Raw genomic sequence first — 18,485 nt, forward strand, 5'->3', positions numbered from 1 at the left:
GAACCTGTGGAAACAGGCTGAGCTCTGATGGGGTCTGCCATTGTTAGTTTTCCTGCAAACCCAGACCCACTGAGTTCAGAGCTCAGAAGAGATGCCAGTGGGAGCAGACCAGAGTCCTGAGGACACCTACCTGAGTCAAGCCCCTCCACCCTGCCCTGGGCCTGAGGTCGCCCACCCCTCCCTGGCTCTGGCCCTCACTGCCCACCCAATCAGCCACCTCCAGCCTGGTTCCTGGGCTCAGCTGGGTACTCCTGGCCCCACCTGACCCTGTCCTTCAGCAGATACTTACTCGATGTGGGTTTTGAAGCAGATCCTGCACGAGGCAGCAGCATAACGATGCTCCCTCTGCCTTTTGTATGGGTTGCTGGGAAGTATACTGGAAGTTCTGCCCTCCACAGGAAGACCCAGGGAAGCGGGCATGTGGGGAGTCAGATCTCTTTGTTTAACTGTGGGCCTGGGTGTGCCCAGAGGAAGAGGAGATTTTCCACTGTGCCCTGATCACTCCACTGATGCTGCTCTTCCAAAGGGCAGAGAAAGCAGAGTGCCCTGCACAATCCTTCTCCCAAGGCTGATTATGCACACATGAGTGCAATCACCTCTCCCCAGATTCCTGCACTACAGCTGTAGCCATGGCCAGGAAGGAGGGCGGGCAATGACACAGACCTCCGCCGGGGAGGCGCATTTCAGCTGGATCTGCAGGGCAAGAAAGAGCTGGCCCCGTGCTGGAGACAGGAGGGGACCGGATTCCAGACCAGGGACAGGACGATGGGCCCTGCCAAGTGCAGGCAACTTGGGGGAACGAGGTGCATGCCTGACCTGTGGGCAGGGCACAGGCTCGGACTCAGGGAGCCGAGGGGGGTGTCAGAGGGAAACCACCAGCAGAGGCCCAAGAGCTGACGGGGTTTTTCCATTTGCTTTGAATTTTTGTCAATTCCCCGCTTCCCTACTTCTTGGGCACACTTCGGTAGGAGTGGGTCAGGACCTGCACGGCCACTGAGCAGTGCTGACGTGGAAGAACGTGGCCCACATGTCCCCAGCCCCAGTGGAGTAACAGATGTCCTTGGACAACCTGACAGAGCTGGAATTCGCTTCTGTCCTTGTTGCTGTGGTGTCGTCATGCCTGCCCACACCGGCACTCCTCTGCCGCCCATCCCAGCCTGTCAGCTCCTCCCCTGTTACAACAGAACAAAGGCTGTGGATTCTCTGACCCATGCGGTCCAATGACCAATTCCTGAGATACCACAGGGGCTTCAAAGGGAGAGTTTATTTCAAAGAGTTTATTGCTAGGTACAAAGCAGGACAGCAGATGGCCTAGCAGCCTAAAATTCACTCTCACCGGATTTAGGAAGTTCAAAGCTTTTATGGATGCTAACAAAGGGAGATGAAGTCATTACAAGTTCAATATCAAGTAAAAGCAGAAAGGGAGACGGAAAGTTTTCATCATTTCAATTAAAGGTATAGGCAGTGTTCTAGTTTGCTAGCTGCCAGAATGCAGTATACCAGAAACAGAATGGCTTTTAAAAGGGGGAATTTAATAAGTTGCTAGTTTACAGTTCTGAGGCTGAGAAAATGTCCCAATTAAAGCAAGTCTATAGAAATGTCCAAGTTAAGGCATCCAGGGAAAGATACCTTGGTTAAGAAGGCCGATGACGTTCAATGTTTCTCTCTTAGCTGGAAGGGCACATGGCGAACATGGTGGCGTCTGCTGGCTTTCTCGTGGCTCTACAAAAGGGGCTCTCTCCAAAATGTTTCCTCTTTTAAAGGATTCCAGTAAGCAGCTCCACCTTCAATGGATGGAGACACACCTCTGTGGAAATCATCTAATTAAAAGTTACCACCCACAATTGGGTGGGTCGCATCTCCATGGGAACAATCAAAATGTTCCCGCCCAGCAATACTGAAGGAGGATTAAAGGACATGGCTTTTCTGGGGTCCACCAGATTCAAACCAGCACAGGCAGAAACAATTTACAAATATCAAAGAATAAAACTGTGCTGGAGCCAGTTAATGGTCGGTTTTGAATTAACTTAATTCCTCCATTAGCATGAGGGCCTTTGCCCTTACAAGTTTCTAAAGTAAAAACAAACAAACAAAAGCATAAAGGAAGTGCCAGTTTTTACAATCACAAAGGCACAAGGCAAGGACTTTTACAATCATTGTCAGGAATCAGGGCAGTGGATAACAGTTCAGAGATTTCAGGGATTTCCTGTATACCAGAAAGAAAAAAAGGAATATTTACATAATGATTCAATAGTCATAATCATTCATTAAACACTAACTCCCTGTCATTTGATTATTTTCTAATCTTGAGGGATAGCTGGACAATGACTGCTCTGACTTCTTTGAGCTTGAAGGGGCCACTGACCTAGGGGGAGTGGAACTTCTTGGATTGCAATTGTGTATCTTCTTTGACTTGAAGTTTTTGCTGGAGTATTAGCACTTTCCCAGGATTTCAGTAATGGCAAGGCTGGGATAACAGACAAGGACTAGTTTTAAAGATGAGTAGGTTTGCAATTATTAGTAATAATATCACTGTTCCTGTGTATAATACTGAACAAAGCCAAGAGCCTATTCCTTAGAAAGCCGGCTTTAAAAAACCAAATATGCCAAAAGAGGAAGGTGCAGTGTCTATGGCATTAATTTAATTTTTTGTATGTCCTAACACTTTAGTTACATAATCAGACTCATCAGGTATATCGGTACAATAGAGTTTTTATTATAGCACATGTCTGTCCCTGTGAAGCTGTCAAGACATCTAAAGCCATTTGATTTTGTAGTGCTCCTTTATGCATGAGGACCACTTTGGTGTTGAAAAGAGATATACTGTTGAGGCCATCATTTCAGGCTTGTTGTGTAAAATTGTTCCCTGCCTCTATGCTAAGTTTAATGCATTCGTTGCCTAATGAAAGCAGAAATAAAGCAGCTAGGTGATGGTTCCAGTAGAATACTGATCGGGGACATTGAGCTTTTAGCAATGGCGGATATGCTCATGATAGTAGAGTTGTTTTTTTTCTTTGCGTGGGCAGGCACCGGGAATCGAACCTGGGTCTGTGGCATGGCAGGCGAGAACTCTGTCTGCTGGATGGTAGAGTTTCATGAATCCTTCCTTGAGCCCAGGGTAACCCTAAAGTGCATCTGTCTATCAAGGCTGGGGGCAACCAGGGCCATGAGTTGGTGCCACATAACCATCGAGTTCCGTTCAGAGCTTCCTGGCAAATATCAGGCCTATTAACCCAATCTGCCCCAAACCACTCACTATCCTATAATACTACAGTTTGTAGACGTAGCTTTGGAGGCAGCCAGCTCACAGTCCTGATACTGCTGGGGGGGCGCCCTTGCTCCCGACAGAGAGGGGCTGTCTGGCTCAATCTCCTGTATCCCAGTGTTAGCGATACTGTGCCATCCCAGAGTTGCAAATGCCTCTCTTTTTCTTGAATAATTGAATGTTCCTACTTACTGTTTAACTGTTTTACATGCCAAGTGACTCTCTCCATATACACTGTAAGAAAAAGAAATTCAATGGGATTTCTAAATGGATTAGCCTTCTTCGTATCTGCATTAGTTTTATTTATATTATCTGTTCTAGTTTGCTAGGTGCCAGAATGCAATATACCAGAAACAGAACGACTTTTAACAAGGGGAATTTTATGAGTTGCTAGTTTACAGTTCTAAGGTCGAGAAAATGTCCCAATTAAAACAAGTCTATAGACATGTCCAATTTAAGACATCCGGGGAAAGATACCTTGGTTCAAGAAGGCCGATGACGTTCAGAGTTTCTCCCTCAGCTGGACGGGCACATGGCGAACATGGCGGCGTCTGCTGGCTTTCACGTGGCTCTCATAAAAGGAAGTCTCTCCAAAATGTTTCCTCTTTTAAAGGATTCCAGCAGGCAACTCCACCTTCAGTGGGTGGAGACACACCTCCATGGAAATCATCTTATCACAAGTTACCACCCACAATTGGGTGGTTCACATCTTCATGGGAACAATCAAAATGCTCCCACCCAGCAATATTGAATGAGGATCAAAGGGCATGGCTTTTCTGGGGTCCGCCACAGATTCAGACCGACACAGTATCTAACACCATAAATATTTTTAAATTAATTTTTGTAGTTCCTTCTAGTAAATCCCTGGAGGGGTGATATCCACCAGGGTATAATGGAAAAACAAGACACATGTAATCGGTCACATATCCAGCAATCTGATTGATTCACTGAAGCTGTATTGCCGTGTGGACATTGTAAAACAACACTAGTGTTTCATAATATTTCAGTTCCTTAAGTTGTGCAATAGCAGAGACACAAAACAATTCACAAATGTTTGTCCAGAGGAGTCTAAAAATTTTAGAAAGTAAATTTAGAAATCTGTTTGGCCACATGTATTCAATGGCATTCAGACAAAATAAATGTTCTAATATTCAACACTTCTTACTTTTCCTGAAAATGTATTTTAAATTTTCTAAGGGTTCACATTGATATCTGCCTGCCAGAAGTCTGTCAGTGTGCTGGTTTGAATCTGTTTTATACCCCAGAAGAGCCTATGTTTTTTAAATCCATCCCTGAAGATGCAGACCTTTTGTAGGCGGAAACTTTTGATTAGGTTATTTCCATAGAAATGTGACCCCACCCATTCAAGGTGAGTCTTAATCCTTTTACCAGAGTCCTCTATGAAGAGAATAAAAGACAGAAAACACAGAGATCAGAGAGATGAAACCAAGTGAAGGATGCAGAGAGAAAGAAATGCCCAAGGAGAAGCCAGGAAGACCCACAGGAACCGAGAGACATTTTGAAACCAGAATTCAGGAGAGAAGGGTCAGCAAACTCACCATGTGCCTTCCCATGTGACAGAGGAACCCCAGATGACAGCAACCTTTCCTCAGAGAAGATATCTCCCTCTTGATGTTCTAATTCAGACGTTTTCATGGCCTTTGAACCATACATTTGTAATCTAATAAATCACCTTTGTAAAAGCCAATCCATTTCTGGTATAATGTGTTCCGGCAGCTTTAGCAAACCAAAATAGCCAGTTTCCTCTCCTTTGGAGTTCTCAGCAGTTTGTTTCTCAGTATTTGTCCTGTGAAGTAGTCTAAGAGAGAAAAGCTTATTGTAGGATGCTGTTTTTCCCCTACTCATGTGTACTCGTGGTCTCATTCCCATCAGTTTGACAGAAGGGACTTTCCCATTTTGTTTCCAACTTGTCTGTTGGATGTTGATTTTTCCATTTTTTTTAAAGAGTACTCGCTCCCTGGGCTTGAAGTGATATAAAGGAGCATCTGTAGGAAAAGAGAGCCGATGTGTGGCATAGTGGTGAATTGCCTCTAGTGTCACCCCCAGTGACTGAACACACCTCTTAGTTTCTAATTCTTGGATTTGGTCAGTTCAGATATACATACCACCTTGTTTTAGGAATGGTCTCCCAAATACCATTTCAAATGGGCTCAAGAGGAGCCTGCTTCTGGATGCTACCCTTACCCGCATCAGAGCCACCAGGAGTCCCTTGAGAGATTTGTTTCTTGGTAAAGTTTCACTACTGTCTTCTTTAGGGTTTAATTCACTTCTCTGTCTTCCTGGTTGATTGCTGTCTCCAAGACACGTGTAATTTTCAGTGCTCCTGACACTTCCTGTGAAATCTTTGACATAAGCCCCCCCCTGCCACGTTATCACTTTGTATTGAAAATGAGCCTGAACTGTGGGATTATTTCCTTCAGGAGTGCCTTGGTTACTTCTGAGGCTCGCTGTGTCCTGCATGGAAAGGGCCCCACCCATCCTGTACATGTATCTACAAAAACAAGAAGGTACTTGAATCTTCACATGCTTTTGGCATCGCAGTAAAATCTACTTGCCAGTGCTCACTGGGTGTTGTGCCCCTGGCTTTCACTCCTCTTATAGGGGGTGGAGGCCTAGGTTTGGGGTTGTTTTTAGTGCAAGTTAAACAGTTTTGTGTTGTTTTCTGAATTTTTTTTTTTTGCATCTTAGGTCTTACGATAAAATTATTCAGCCACTGATACATGGCATCTCTCCATAATGAGTGCTTTGATGTAAATAAGAACTGTTTCCATTAAGTGTTCAGGAATAAGAATTATTCCATCTTCATTATAAATCCATCTTGCCTCTGTTCTTTTGTGTGGAATATTTGATTGAAACCTAGCATCTATTTCTTTTTTTTTTTCTGAACTTTTAAAAAAATTGTATAATATTCTGTAATATAGTTATGTTTTATTTAATGAGCCCTTTATTATTGGTTGGTTTTTTTTTTTGCTATGAGTACTGCTGTGTAAGATCCTTGTGCATAATATTTAGGATATATTCAATTTCTATAATATAGATTGTTAGAAGTGGCAAAGGATATGTTTTTAATGGTCATAATACATGTTGCTAAATTACTTATTTTTTATGTGAACTTAAATTTTTATTTCTCTGGGACAGCATCTGTTTCTTTTAAGTCAAAGTCCCACACTTTTGTTCTCAACAATCATGGTCTGAATACTGAGGAGAAAAATTTTTCAGTTTTATATCTGGTATCAGCAAAAGTACCAATGATGAGAATGGAGGTTTTAGTTTGGCTGCTGCTCTGGCTTCTAGATCTGCTATTCGGTTGCCTTTTATAGTCTATTTCTCCTTTCTGATGTCTGTAGCAATGTACTATGGCAACATTTTTAGACAGCATCATTGCTTCTAATAAGGCTAAGATTATGTCTGCATGTTTAATTTCTTTTTTACCAGATGTGAAAAGTCTTCTTTCTAGATAGCACCATGAGTATGAACTATATTAAAAGCATACTTAAAGTCTGTATATATGTTTATCTGCAGTTCTTTTCCCAGATGTAAAGTTCTGATGAATGCAGTAAGGTCTGCCCATTATGCAGGCTTACCTGCTGTGTTCTGTTTCAAAAATATTATGTACCCCAGAGAGGCCATGTTCTCCTATACTTGTGCAGGCAGGGCTATTGTTTAGGGTAGAACCCTTGACTAGACTGTTTCTGTGGAGATGTGGCACACACAGTTGTGGGTGTGACGGTCGATTATTTCCATGGGTGTGTGATCTCTGTCCATTCAAGGTGGATCTTAATGGAGTCCTTTAAAATGGGAAACATTTTAAACTAAACTAAAACAGATTTTGGTACCAAAGAAGAGTGGTGCTGTGGTTTGTAAATACCAAACATGGTGGAACATGGTAAGGGGAAATTTATTAGAATTGTGATATACTTGGTAGAAAAGGCCTGAATTTCTTTAAACAGACTGTTGATAGAAATATGGACTCCAGAGATGCCCTCTGACGAGCTTTAGGTAAAAATGATGAATGTGTCATTGCGAACTGAAAGAAATGTGACCCATGTTTCAAAGTGGCAAAGAATTTGGCAAAATTGAGTACTACTGTTAGATGGAAGTTAGAATTTAAATGCAATGGCCCAGGATACTTAGCTGAGGGGATTTACGAATTAAATGTGGAAAATGCAGTCTGGCTGCTCCTTGCAGCTTACAGTAAAATGCAAGCGGAAAGAGATACATTGAGAATTGAACTCTCTGGTATGTAGAAACCAGAAATTGATTATCTCAAAAATTATAGGGTTCCAGGAAGGGAGACCCCACTAGCTGGTGTCCCACATGAGGATTTAATGAAAATAGAGCCAGTCAGCTATTTTAGAAAAAGCCAGGACTAGAAATGGAGTTATCTAGAAAGGATTTGTGGAAAGTCCTATTGTCTGATGGCATTGATCTCTTTTCCATGTGTGCTACATGGAAAATCAACATTTTTTTTTGCAAGATCTGTATAAATCAAACTACTGGCAGTCTGGACTAAAAGGGACAGAAAGGGGACAGTTTGAAACTAGGTCTGAAGTCAGGAAATCTCAGACCAAGAAAGTGGATCTGTCCATGCATGTGGAAAGGGTGAGTTTGCCCTGAAGGCAGGGGGCAGACCTTCTGCCTCAATGTTCTAGAAGAGTTTCTGGGCCTCAGGCCACAGAAAGGTTGGAGCACATAAACTGGGGATTGGGGGGAGCCTGGTTGTGGAGGTTGAGTGTGTGCCCTGGAGACGGCAGAGAGCCTGGGTGCTGCCCCAATGCTTAGAGAGGGTGGAGCCAAGGAAAAGGTGGTTCCCCCCAAAGTTACCCAATGTTGCAACCCTCACCCTAGTGTTTGCAGAGAACAGGGTCACTGTGAAGGCCTTGGAAAGAGCTGGATTGCTGCTTTCTCAAGCACAGATGATAAATGACTCTCAGATTTTGAAATCCAATGGAGTATGCCAATGGAGTATGCCCTGCAGGTTTTCAGAACTGTTTGGATCCAATGATCCCTGTTTTCCTTCCAATCTCTCTCTATGGAAATGGGAATGTTTATACTATAACTGTCACTCCTTTGTATATTAGAAGCAGATAATTTGTTCAGAGTTTCACAGGACCCCAGCAAGAGGAGAATTTTTGCCTTAAAATAGACCATCCCTGTAACTAACTTTGAAGAGATTTTGTACTGTATCTGACTTTGTATTGCATATGTATTGTTACTGAACTGTTTAAGACTTCTGTGATATTGTGATGGAACGAATGTATTTTGTATATGCAAAAAGCATGTCTTTTTTCTCTAATAAAACTATCAGAATTACCATAATTTGGTGAGACAGATTTTTGGGCCACTAGGCCATCTACCCTCCTACTATGTACCTAGTAATAAACTCTTTTTCTCTTTGAAACCCCGGTGTTTCAGGAATTGGTTAAAAGGGTTGAGCGAAAGAATCACGGCCCTTGTCTGATAATAATTTGGCAATCCAAACAAAATTTTTAACAGTTCCTTTTTTCTTATCGCAGGCATACTGCGAGGGACAAATAATTTTTTGTTTAATTTAATTTCTTTTTTACCAGATGTGAAAAGTCTGCTTTCTTTCTAGATAGTACCATGAGTATGAACTATATTAAAAGCATACTTAAAGTCTGTATATATGTTTATCTGCTGTCCTTTTCCCAGATGTAAAGTTCTGATGAATGCAGTAAGGTCTGCCCATTGTGCAGACTTACCTGCTGTGTTCTGCTTCAAAAATATTATGTACCCCAGTGAGGCCATGTTCTCCTATACTTGTGTGGGCAGGGCTGTTGTTTAGGGTAGAACCCTTGACTAGACTGTTTCTGTGGAGATGTGGCACACACAGTTGTGGGATGAAAGCCCGGGGCTCTGGAGCTCCAGCAGAGCAAGTAGGCCAGGTAACTGAACCTTTCGTGGCTGCTGGACTGAATTTAGTCTAGAGGCTGGGCAACTGGGGTTTCTCTGTTCTGCTGGCACTCCAGAGACTTTGGGGGCCTTAAAAAGCTTGAAAGAGTGAAAGCATTTCCAGTTCCAGGTCCAGATATGACTGGATGAGTGAGTCTTTGGGATAAAAATGGATCAGGGAATACATTTGGTGGTTTGAGTTCCCTTTGCCTAAGCCTGGGACATTCTTTCAGAACAATTCTCTTTGCTTTGACCTCTATACCTGTTTTCTGGGTACCATGCTGTATGGGGTTTGAAGCCCTGACCTAAATGTGTCTGTTGCGTACACTCCTTAAAAATGAGGAATCCGAGATTAATTAGTACTTCATGAAATTAAGTAGGCCTGTTTAAGTGCTACTCTGTGTGTTGCCTGGGTATAGCAAAAATTTAATCTTTGTTTGTTAATTGGTGTGTTAAGTGTTTAATGCCTGTTTAATTGTTAGTTGATGTGTTTGGTCTAGTTATTAATTCGTGTGCTACTTACATACAAGTGTTAAGTGTCTGTTTAAATTTGTTGATTGGTATGTTCCTGCATGTGTATTGGTCAAATGTTTCTAACTGGTTACTGATTACGGAAATTCTTTTAAAAAGGGAATCTTTGGGATGTATTGAAAATTGAAGATTTTGATTATGAGTCTATTAAAAAAGGGTTATTTCAGTATCATAATCTGGCCTCAAAATGATTTGAAATGAAAACACTACTATTAAGTTTAAAGTTGAAGATATTACAATTAAAATTGTTCAGCAAAAAGGTGAAAATGGGATAAGATAATACAGTCAGTTATTTATTTGTCCCTTGCAAAAGTATTTCAGTGCTTCTGTTTTTGGTGTAACTAGCTTTCTATTTGGGTCTGTCTGCACTTTCAATGTATATTCTCATACTGTGGGGGGTCAGGAGCAATAAATCAGGCCCTAGCAAGAAGAAGGTATCCGGAGTCACAAGATCCAGGGCGAAAAGTTCCCAAGATTTAAAAATTGAACAATAATCATTGTTAGAAACTAAAAGAATGGGATGTATTGTACAAGAGCAAATGGCATTTCTCTGCTTCTGTAGATAAGATTGCTTGCTTACAGCTGCAAACCAAGATGTGGCTCTAAAAGATAATGTCCTTTTTCCTGCTTCTGTGGATACACTTGTGGTTTTTACCTTTATAAGCCCCCCTTGAGAACTCCTGGGGGCTGCTCTCCGAATCCTCCTCCTTGCGTTTCTGAGGCAGTCGCCACCGGCTAATAAAGATTCCTAACTGGCTTGTAAATTGCTTTGACTTCTGTGGTCTCTCCTTTGGTGTGCCCCACAACAATATCTCCCTATGGTAATAGCAAATTTTGAAGATTCTTAAAGGGCTCTATTTGAACTGCTTAGAAATAATTAGGCATCTTATATTAATATATAAATGTATACATTGGTACTTCTGAAATAAAATAAAAGAGAGAAAACCCTCTGAATGGCAAGATTTAAAATGTTAGTTTTGTAATTACAATAAACAAACCTGAACATTAGAAAGAAACCACCCCTGGAATTTCCCTAAGGCAGCAGAAAACTGCCAAAGGACTGCCTCTGGAAAAAGCTAAGAACTTTTCCAATGGTCCTGGTCACAGCTTTTGGTAACATAGATCTAATAATTGAAAATAGTTAAAGAAGGTCAGAGGAATTCTCAAAACTCCAGAGCCCTCACCTAAAACTTTCAACGAGCCAGGCTTCATTCTGCCCCCAGGCCTGAACACCTACTGCAACTACAGGGGGAGGGATAGGCACGGAAAGATAGGGTGACCTGTGTTTTAAAATTCTTCTCTTACTGGCCTGGAGATTAAAAAATGGTAAGCATAAAAAATGCTACAGAAAAGGCTATGTTTGTTGTTGCTGACAGGGAGAGGCGAGAATTAAGACAGACACAGATTTCTGAAAATGGGAGCAGAGGACTCTTGAACTTCTAGAGCCGAGAGCCCTTTGCTAGTTTTACTCCAGCTATTAGTGGTTACTTCCAAAGGCAGGAGGAAGTAACATCAAGTTAATCTTTAATGTTAATTACAATTACATCAATAAGTAAAATACAAGAAAATGCAAAACCTTTTAAGTTAAATTGTTTATCTGTGAAATCTCTTCAAAGACTATCACATTCCAGCCCCCAGCCCTTTTACCCTTCAAAGCTTCCTGATAGGAGACAGCCACCTGCGGTGTTCCACAAGAGCTACATGACTCAGTGCTCTGGGTCACCGTCTCAAAGTTCAGCCTGAAGATCAAAGGTCTGTTTCCCACAGTTTAATAGCTTTTTCCAATAATGCCTTTGTAATGGCAACTGTTTGTAATTAAATCACTATTGAAATATAAATAGCTTTAGGATAGGAGTAACTGAATAAAATATAATTACCAAATTTCAGAAAGTAAAATGAAAGATCTCTGAGAGCTATGGAAAAGTTTTCCTGGACTTATGCTGGGAACAAATTAAACAACTGCAATATATTTTCCGGAACTTGATAGTCAATGTACTTTTTTAATGTTAAAAAAATATTTTAATAAGCATATTCAGAATGGCAGACAGGTAATGGGAGAAGGGAATTATTCTACAGTGCAAAATTACTATGAATAAATTTTAAAACACCTAATTTATAATTTTAAATTGTGTTGTACTGAATTGCAGATTCTGAACTCTATTTGAAAACACATCATGAAACAATACCATTCCAAACAAAAGTGATACTGCTTTGCTGGGGGAGGATTACAGAGACTAAGTAACTATTAACAAAGGCTTCTTTTCCCAGTGCAATTTCTCAAGTTCTGAAATGTACTAAATATTAAGCAAATTAAATTCATGATATTACTAAAATTTTAGAAGTAGTGCAATGACTTAGCAAGTTATAGTGGCTACATTATGAAGAACAAAGTACTGTGTGAAATATCTGTATAAACACAAAATACAATTAAATATTTCTTCACAAAAAGCTGAGCATTAGGTATTTTAGTGGAATGTCTTTCATTATGCGTACTTTAAAAAGATAAGGTTGTAAGGCCTGGCCCAGTAGCCTCTGGCTGGAAGGCCCCCACCCGAACTAAAACCCGTGAACATCAGGGCATACAGCTGTTCAAACTCAGCCAGTCAGGACCTACCCTGACAAACAAAGGACCCTCACTGCACACAGCCCGTAGTTATGCCCACTGCACACGGCCCGTAGCTATGCCCACTGCACACAGCCCGTAGTTATGCCCACTGCACACGGCCCGTAGCTATGCCCACTGCACACGGCCCATAGTTATGCCCCCCAGCCAAGACCCATAGCTATGCCCTAAAGCGTGGGAAACTCCTAACCTACCACAGGAGGCCCCGTAGGCATCGTCAGCACCCCCACTAGCTAGCCTATATCTAACCCAGCCGCTCCTAGGGGGGCGTGACTTCCCCAGCCTGCACCCTGAGCACCCGGACCTGGGAACCTGGCCCCGGGACAATAAAATTTTAAACTCGGACTCAGTTTCTCTGATTTCTCAGTCGGCTACCATCTAAAATCTGACATTTTGGTGCCAAAACCCAGGAGGAATTTCACGACCCCTCCTGGGGGAACTGATTCCTCCTTGCCGGACAGACTTGGGGCCCCTCCACCGTCCATCAGCTGGCCTGTTCTCTGAGCGGACTTTTACTGACTTGTGCCTTTCAAGTCAGTGAGTCATCCCTTGCCCATACCTCGGTCTTGTCCCTGCTGTCCGGAGGGACCTGTCCGTAATTGTGGCCACGTCAGGAGCCCCTCTCTGACCGAGTCGTTCTCCAGGGATGCCTGGAGGGCCTCTCAGTTTCCTGCCATTTCCAGGGACGTGGGGTGTGGAGATGTCCTCACTCTCACTCTTCCCTGCCAGTCCCTCAGGGGGACCCTGTTCCAATAGTCCAGCCACTCCTCGGGACGCCGCGACTTGGTCTGACTATTTCCAGACTTGACTTAAATTATGGGCAACCAGGAGTCTCACATGGACCCAAAAACCCTGCTCGGATGTTTAGTCCGCAATTTGGCTAAATTGGACATATCCATAAAAATGAAACAGCTTATCTTTCTGTCTACTGTAGTCTGGCCCCAATACCCTCTCCCGAACGGGTCAGCCTGGCCATCTGAAGGCACCTTAGATTTCAAGGTCCTCTCTGATCTGGACACTTTCTGCCAACAGACCAGCAAATAGTCAGAGGCCCCATATGTCCAGGCTTTCTGGCCTCTAAGATCCTGGCCCGATTTATGTGCTACTTGCAATACCACTCAAGTTCTCCTCGTAGCAAAGAAACCCTCACCCCTCCTTCCCTTACTCCTCCCTCATCCTCGGCTTCTGCTTTCTCCGACTAGCTGGAAGAGCTTGCCTCTCCACCAGCCCCTCCTACTAACCCCCCTCCCCCTCCCTATGCCCCGGAACCTCCCCTCTCCAGTCAGCTCACACACCCAGTCACCTGACCCTCCAGTGCCGTCTTCTGCTCCAGGGCCACCTTCCGTGCTCCTTATTTCCTTACATAAAGTCGCAGAAGCCAAAAGCATGGTCCAAGCACCCCTTTGTCCTCAATCATGTGACCCTCTGGTGCCATCTTCCACACCCCTTTGTCGTCTATCACATGGCCCTCCAGTGCCACCTTCTGCCCTGACGTCATTTTCTGCACTTCTCTGTCCTCTTCATGAAGTCGTGGGAACCAAGGGCGTGGTCTGCGTTCACGTTCCTTTCTCTCTCTCTGATCTGGCGGCTATCGAAAAACGCCTGGGGTCCTACTCTGCAAATCCTACGGCGCATATTAAAGAGTTCCGTCATTTAACCCAGGCTTATGACCTTACCTGGCATGATGTTTATGTAATCCTGTCCTCTACTCTCACCCCTGATGAGCACAGTCATATCATAACAGCCTCCCGTGTGCATGCGGATCAGTTGCACCTGTCCAATCCTGACATGCTGGTTGGTGAGACCACAGTTCCCATGGAAAAGCCTAACTGAGACTATCAGGTGGGAGGGGCCAGCCGCAAGCACCGGGACCAAATGGTTGAGTGCATATTAGCAGGATTAGAAAAGGCAGCCCCAAAAGTTGTTAATTATGATAAACTCTGGAAGGTTACCCAAGAAGCTTCAGAAAATCCCGCAGTTTTTCTAAATCGTCTTACTGAAGCTCTGATTCAGCCCACTAGGCTAGACCCCAAATCTCGAGCTGGAGCCACGGTCCTAGCCACCCACTTTATAACTCAGTCTGCCCCAGACATTAAAAAGAAATTTAAAAAGGCTGAGGATGGCCCTCAAACCCCATCCATGACCTGGTGACCATGGCCTTTAAAGTCTTTAATAGATGGGAGGACACGGCCAAAGCCACCCAGCAGGCCCACCTCCACCAAAAAGTAAATTTGCAAGCCCAGGCCCTAGTAGCAGCCCTGAGGCCGGCAAAGCTTCAGCAACTGGGAAGAAGGGGTCCACCGAAAGTGGATAGAAACACTCTGCCGGGAGCATGCTTTAAGTGCAGCCAGGAGGGATACTGGTTCCACCAGTGTCCACACCCCAGGCCACCCACCAAGCCGTGCCCAGAGTGCAAGCGGCATGGGCACTGCTGCAGCGACTGCCCAAACCAGCAAACTGGCTCACCCTTGGCACCTCAATGCGGAGTGCCAGCTGGCCAACTGGATGAGGCACCAGTGCTGGAACTCCTCAGCCTGATGGAAGCTGATGCAACCTGGACTCAGCGACCCCTATCACCCTTGCCGAACCCAGGGTAACGCTACAGGTGGAGGGTAAGTCCATTTCCTTTTTGGTGGACATGGGGGCCACCTATTCAGTTTTGCCTTCTCATTCTGGTTTTAGCAACCCCTCCCAGGTCTCGGTGGTTGGTATTGATGGCAAAACCTGCCAACTGTGGCAAACACCACTGCTGTCATGCAGACTTGACCAAACCCCCTTTTCTCACTCCTTCCTCATTTTGCCCTCATGCCCAACTCCGTTACTAGGGCGAGACATTCTCCAGAAATTGGGATCCTCAGTCCAATTTGGCCCTCCTTCCCCCTCCCTGGGGGCGGGACTCTTCATAGCAGCCCTCATCCCAGAAAAGGGTCTATCTCTGCCGCTCCCACCAGACATAGTTGACCCCGAGGTCTGGGACACTTCAAAACCTATAGTGGCTACACATCATGCTCCAGTTATTATTAAACTCAAACAGTCTTCCTGTTTTCCATCACAGCCCCAGTTCCCAATCTCCAAAGCTCACCGGTTAGGACTAAAATCTATCATTGACTGCCTATTGGAGCGCAAACTTCTTATTCCATTCAACTTTCCATGCAACACCCCCATTTTACCGGTAAAGAAACCAAATGGGGACTATTGTCTAGTCCAAGACCTCCACCTCATTAACGAAGCTGTGGTCCCCCTCCACCCTATTGTTCCTAATCCCTACACCCTACTGTCACAGATTCCTCCCCAGACTACTCACTTTACGGTCCTAGACCTCAAGGATGCCTTCTTCACCATTCCATTACACCCAGACTCATTTTTTCTGTTTGCATTTACTTGGACAGATCCCCACACCAACCTGTCCCAACAACTCACTTGGACAGTCCTCCCCCAGGGATTCAAGGACAGCCCCAATATTTTGGGGCAGGCACTTGCATCTGATTTACTCAGCTGTAAACTTCAACCGAGTGCTCTCTTGTAATATGTGGATGACCTCCTTCATTGCAGCCCCTCCCTATCCCACTCTCAGCAACAAACGGCAACCCTCCTAAACTTTTTAGGTGAAAAAGGGTATCTGGTTTCTCCTGCCAAAGCCCAAATAAGCCAAGTCTCAGTCTCTTACCTAGGACTAACAATAACTCCTACCACCAAGCAAATCACTGTCAACCGTCGTGAAGCCATTATGGCTCTGCAGCCACCCACCACGGCTAATGAAATCTGATCCTTCCTCGGATTCGTGGGATTCTTCTGTCAATGGGTCCCCAACTTTGTGCTCCTAGCCAAGCCCCTTTATGCCGCAGCAAGGGAGATGCCGACCGGCCGCTCTCTCAACCAACCATTGTCTGGAAAGCATTCAGCTCTCTGGTTGCGGCATTAACGGCAGCTCCACCATTGTCTCTACCGAACCCCCAACACCCATTTCACCTCTTTACAACCGAAAAACAGGGAATAGATATTGGGGCCTTAGCACAGCCCCTAGGACCAAAGCACCAACCTGTAGCCTACTTGTCCAAACAATTAGACGCCATGGTTAGGGGATGGCAACCGTGTCTATGCGCACTTCCGGCGGCTGCAGACCTTACCAAAGAGGCACTTAAACTCACCCTTGGCCAACCAATCTCTGTCTTCTCTCCTCATCAGCTAGCTGATCTGCTTACACACAAATCCTTAGAACACCTAGGACCCTCACGCATCCAAACATTTCACCTCCTCTTCATAGAACACCCAGCCATCAGCCTCTTAACCTCACCATGACTTAACCCAGCCACCCTCTTCCTGGACCTGCCTATGGTATCCCCTCCTATCCACTCCTGCGTAGAAGTGTTATACAGCCTAGCCAAACTGTACACACATATTTCAGATCAGCCTCTGCCCCATCCGGACCTTACCTTGTATATAGATGGCAGTGCCAACATCACAGCCAAGGGACAACGAATAGCTGCCTATGCTATTGTTATGGACTCTGCAATAATAGAGGCCAAAAAACTCCCCACAGGATATACCTCACAGAAAGCAGAACTGACTGCACTCACCTGTGCCCTTACCCTCTCAAAAGGGAAAAAGGTAAACATTTACACAGACTCGAGTATGCCTTCCTTATTGCACACTGTCATTCAGCTATATGGAAAGAATGAGGCTTTCTCACCACAAGAGGATCTCCCATGATAAATGCTAGCCAAATCTCAGATTTGCTCACAGTGCTGCAACTCAGCAGCAGCGGCAATTATTCATTGCCGAGGACATCAGGCACAAACTTCCCCAGTATCAAGGAGTAATGCTAAAGCTGATCCAATAGCCAAGTCTCTTACTACCTCACCCTCCTGACCTTCTACTATACTCTTCCTACAAATAAAACACAACCGCACTACACTGAACCTATTAGAAACCTATTAGAAAAGGGAGGCACTATATCACAGGAAAGGTGGATCCTCCTCCAGGGAAAGATTGCTGTCCCTCAGCTCCAACTACTACCTCTCTTTTTTGTTCGTATATTCAGCATTAGTTGTTTCAGCTCCTGTATCTCATTTGAACTATTGGTTTCTTTGTTTGACTGGGCCATATGTTCAATTTTCTGAGCGTGATCCGTTATCTTCTGCTGGCGTCTGGGCATTTAGTCAGATTTCCCTGGGTGTTCGACCCCACAGGTTGAAAGATTTTTCTGTGCAATCTCTGGGTTCTGTTTTTCTTATCCTGCCCAGTAGGTGGCGCTCGTGGCACACGTTTGTCTACGGGTTCCACCAGTGAAAGTTGCTGTGGGTCCTTTAACTCTGGAAAATTCTCGCTGTAGAGGAGGTTCGGCAGCCGAAGCGTCTTGGAAGAATGCCAGCCGGCCTGGGGTTCCGAATGCGGGGAGGGTCGCCGGCCGCCGCAGCACGGGAGAGCGTCCGGCCGAATTAGCTAGTCGGCCCGGGGTGCCAAGCGTGGCGGGAGGGCGCCAGCTGTCGCAGCCCGGGAGAGTGCACTGTTCCCAGCCGGACGGGGGAGTCACGTGTTTGGAAGGGATCCCCCGGTCACTGTTCTCTGCAGTCTGGGGATTTCCGACCCAACTATCTCAGTTGGTCCGGGGGGCCTCGTGTGGTGGGGGCAACAGCCGCCGCGGCCTAAGGGGACCGCCTGTCCAATTCTACCAGCTGGCCTGGGAAGGTGGAAGGGAGGGACTCCGGTCGCTTGCCGTCCCACCCAGGAAAGCCCATGCCCCTTGGTGATCTCACCGGAGCTGGTTCTCCCAGATAGTCAGCCGTTCCAGGATGGGGTACGCCGTCCCTTTGATCTCCCTCGTGGCTCCGGGAGCTGCTCTGTATGATCTCCACTCCCCCAGTAGCTGTTCTGGAGGAGGAAAGGTGAGGGCGGCAAGGCTGTCGAGGCTGGTGGCGGAGGAGCAGGTGAAGGCGGGGGAAGAGGGCACCGTGCTGGTTGCAGAGCCGCCGGAGCAGGAGGGGGAAGAGAGGGGAGAAGGAGGGCGGGCGGGTCGGCTGCTGCGGGGCGTGGGCGCCGCGCGGTGGGCTGGCGGAGAAAGATACTACCTCTCATCACTGAAATCTACCAGTCCCTGCACATCGGGCCAAAGGCACTTCACCGCTTTCTCTA

General features: G+C 45.3%; 1 long non-coding RNA gene across 2 annotated transcripts; it reads right to left on the reverse strand.

The window, feature by feature from the left end:
- Positions 1-1,152: 1,152 nt before the first annotated feature.
- Positions 1,153-16,906, reverse strand: LOC143688558 (uncharacterized). 2 transcript variants are annotated; one of them, XR_013178127.1, is made up of 5 exons: positions 16,787-16,906; positions 4,825-5,084; positions 3,743-3,899; positions 3,458-3,499; positions 1,153-1,784 (listed from the first exon to the last, which is right to left on the reverse strand). It is a non-coding gene; the product is annotated as an uncharacterized LOC143688558 (long non-coding RNA). The 2 variants fall into 2 exon arrangements; XR_013178126.1 differs by lacking the exon at positions 1,153-1,784 and adding an exon at positions 1,810-2,206.
- Between the last annotated feature and the right edge of the window lie 1,579 nt (positions 16,907-18,485).

Source organism: Tamandua tetradactyla, chromosome 6, assembly GCF_023851605.1.
Source record: "Tamandua tetradactyla isolate mTamTet1 chromosome 6, mTamTet1.pri, whole genome shotgun sequence".
NCBI lineage: Eukaryota > Metazoa > Chordata > Mammalia > Pilosa > Myrmecophagidae > Tamandua > Tamandua tetradactyla.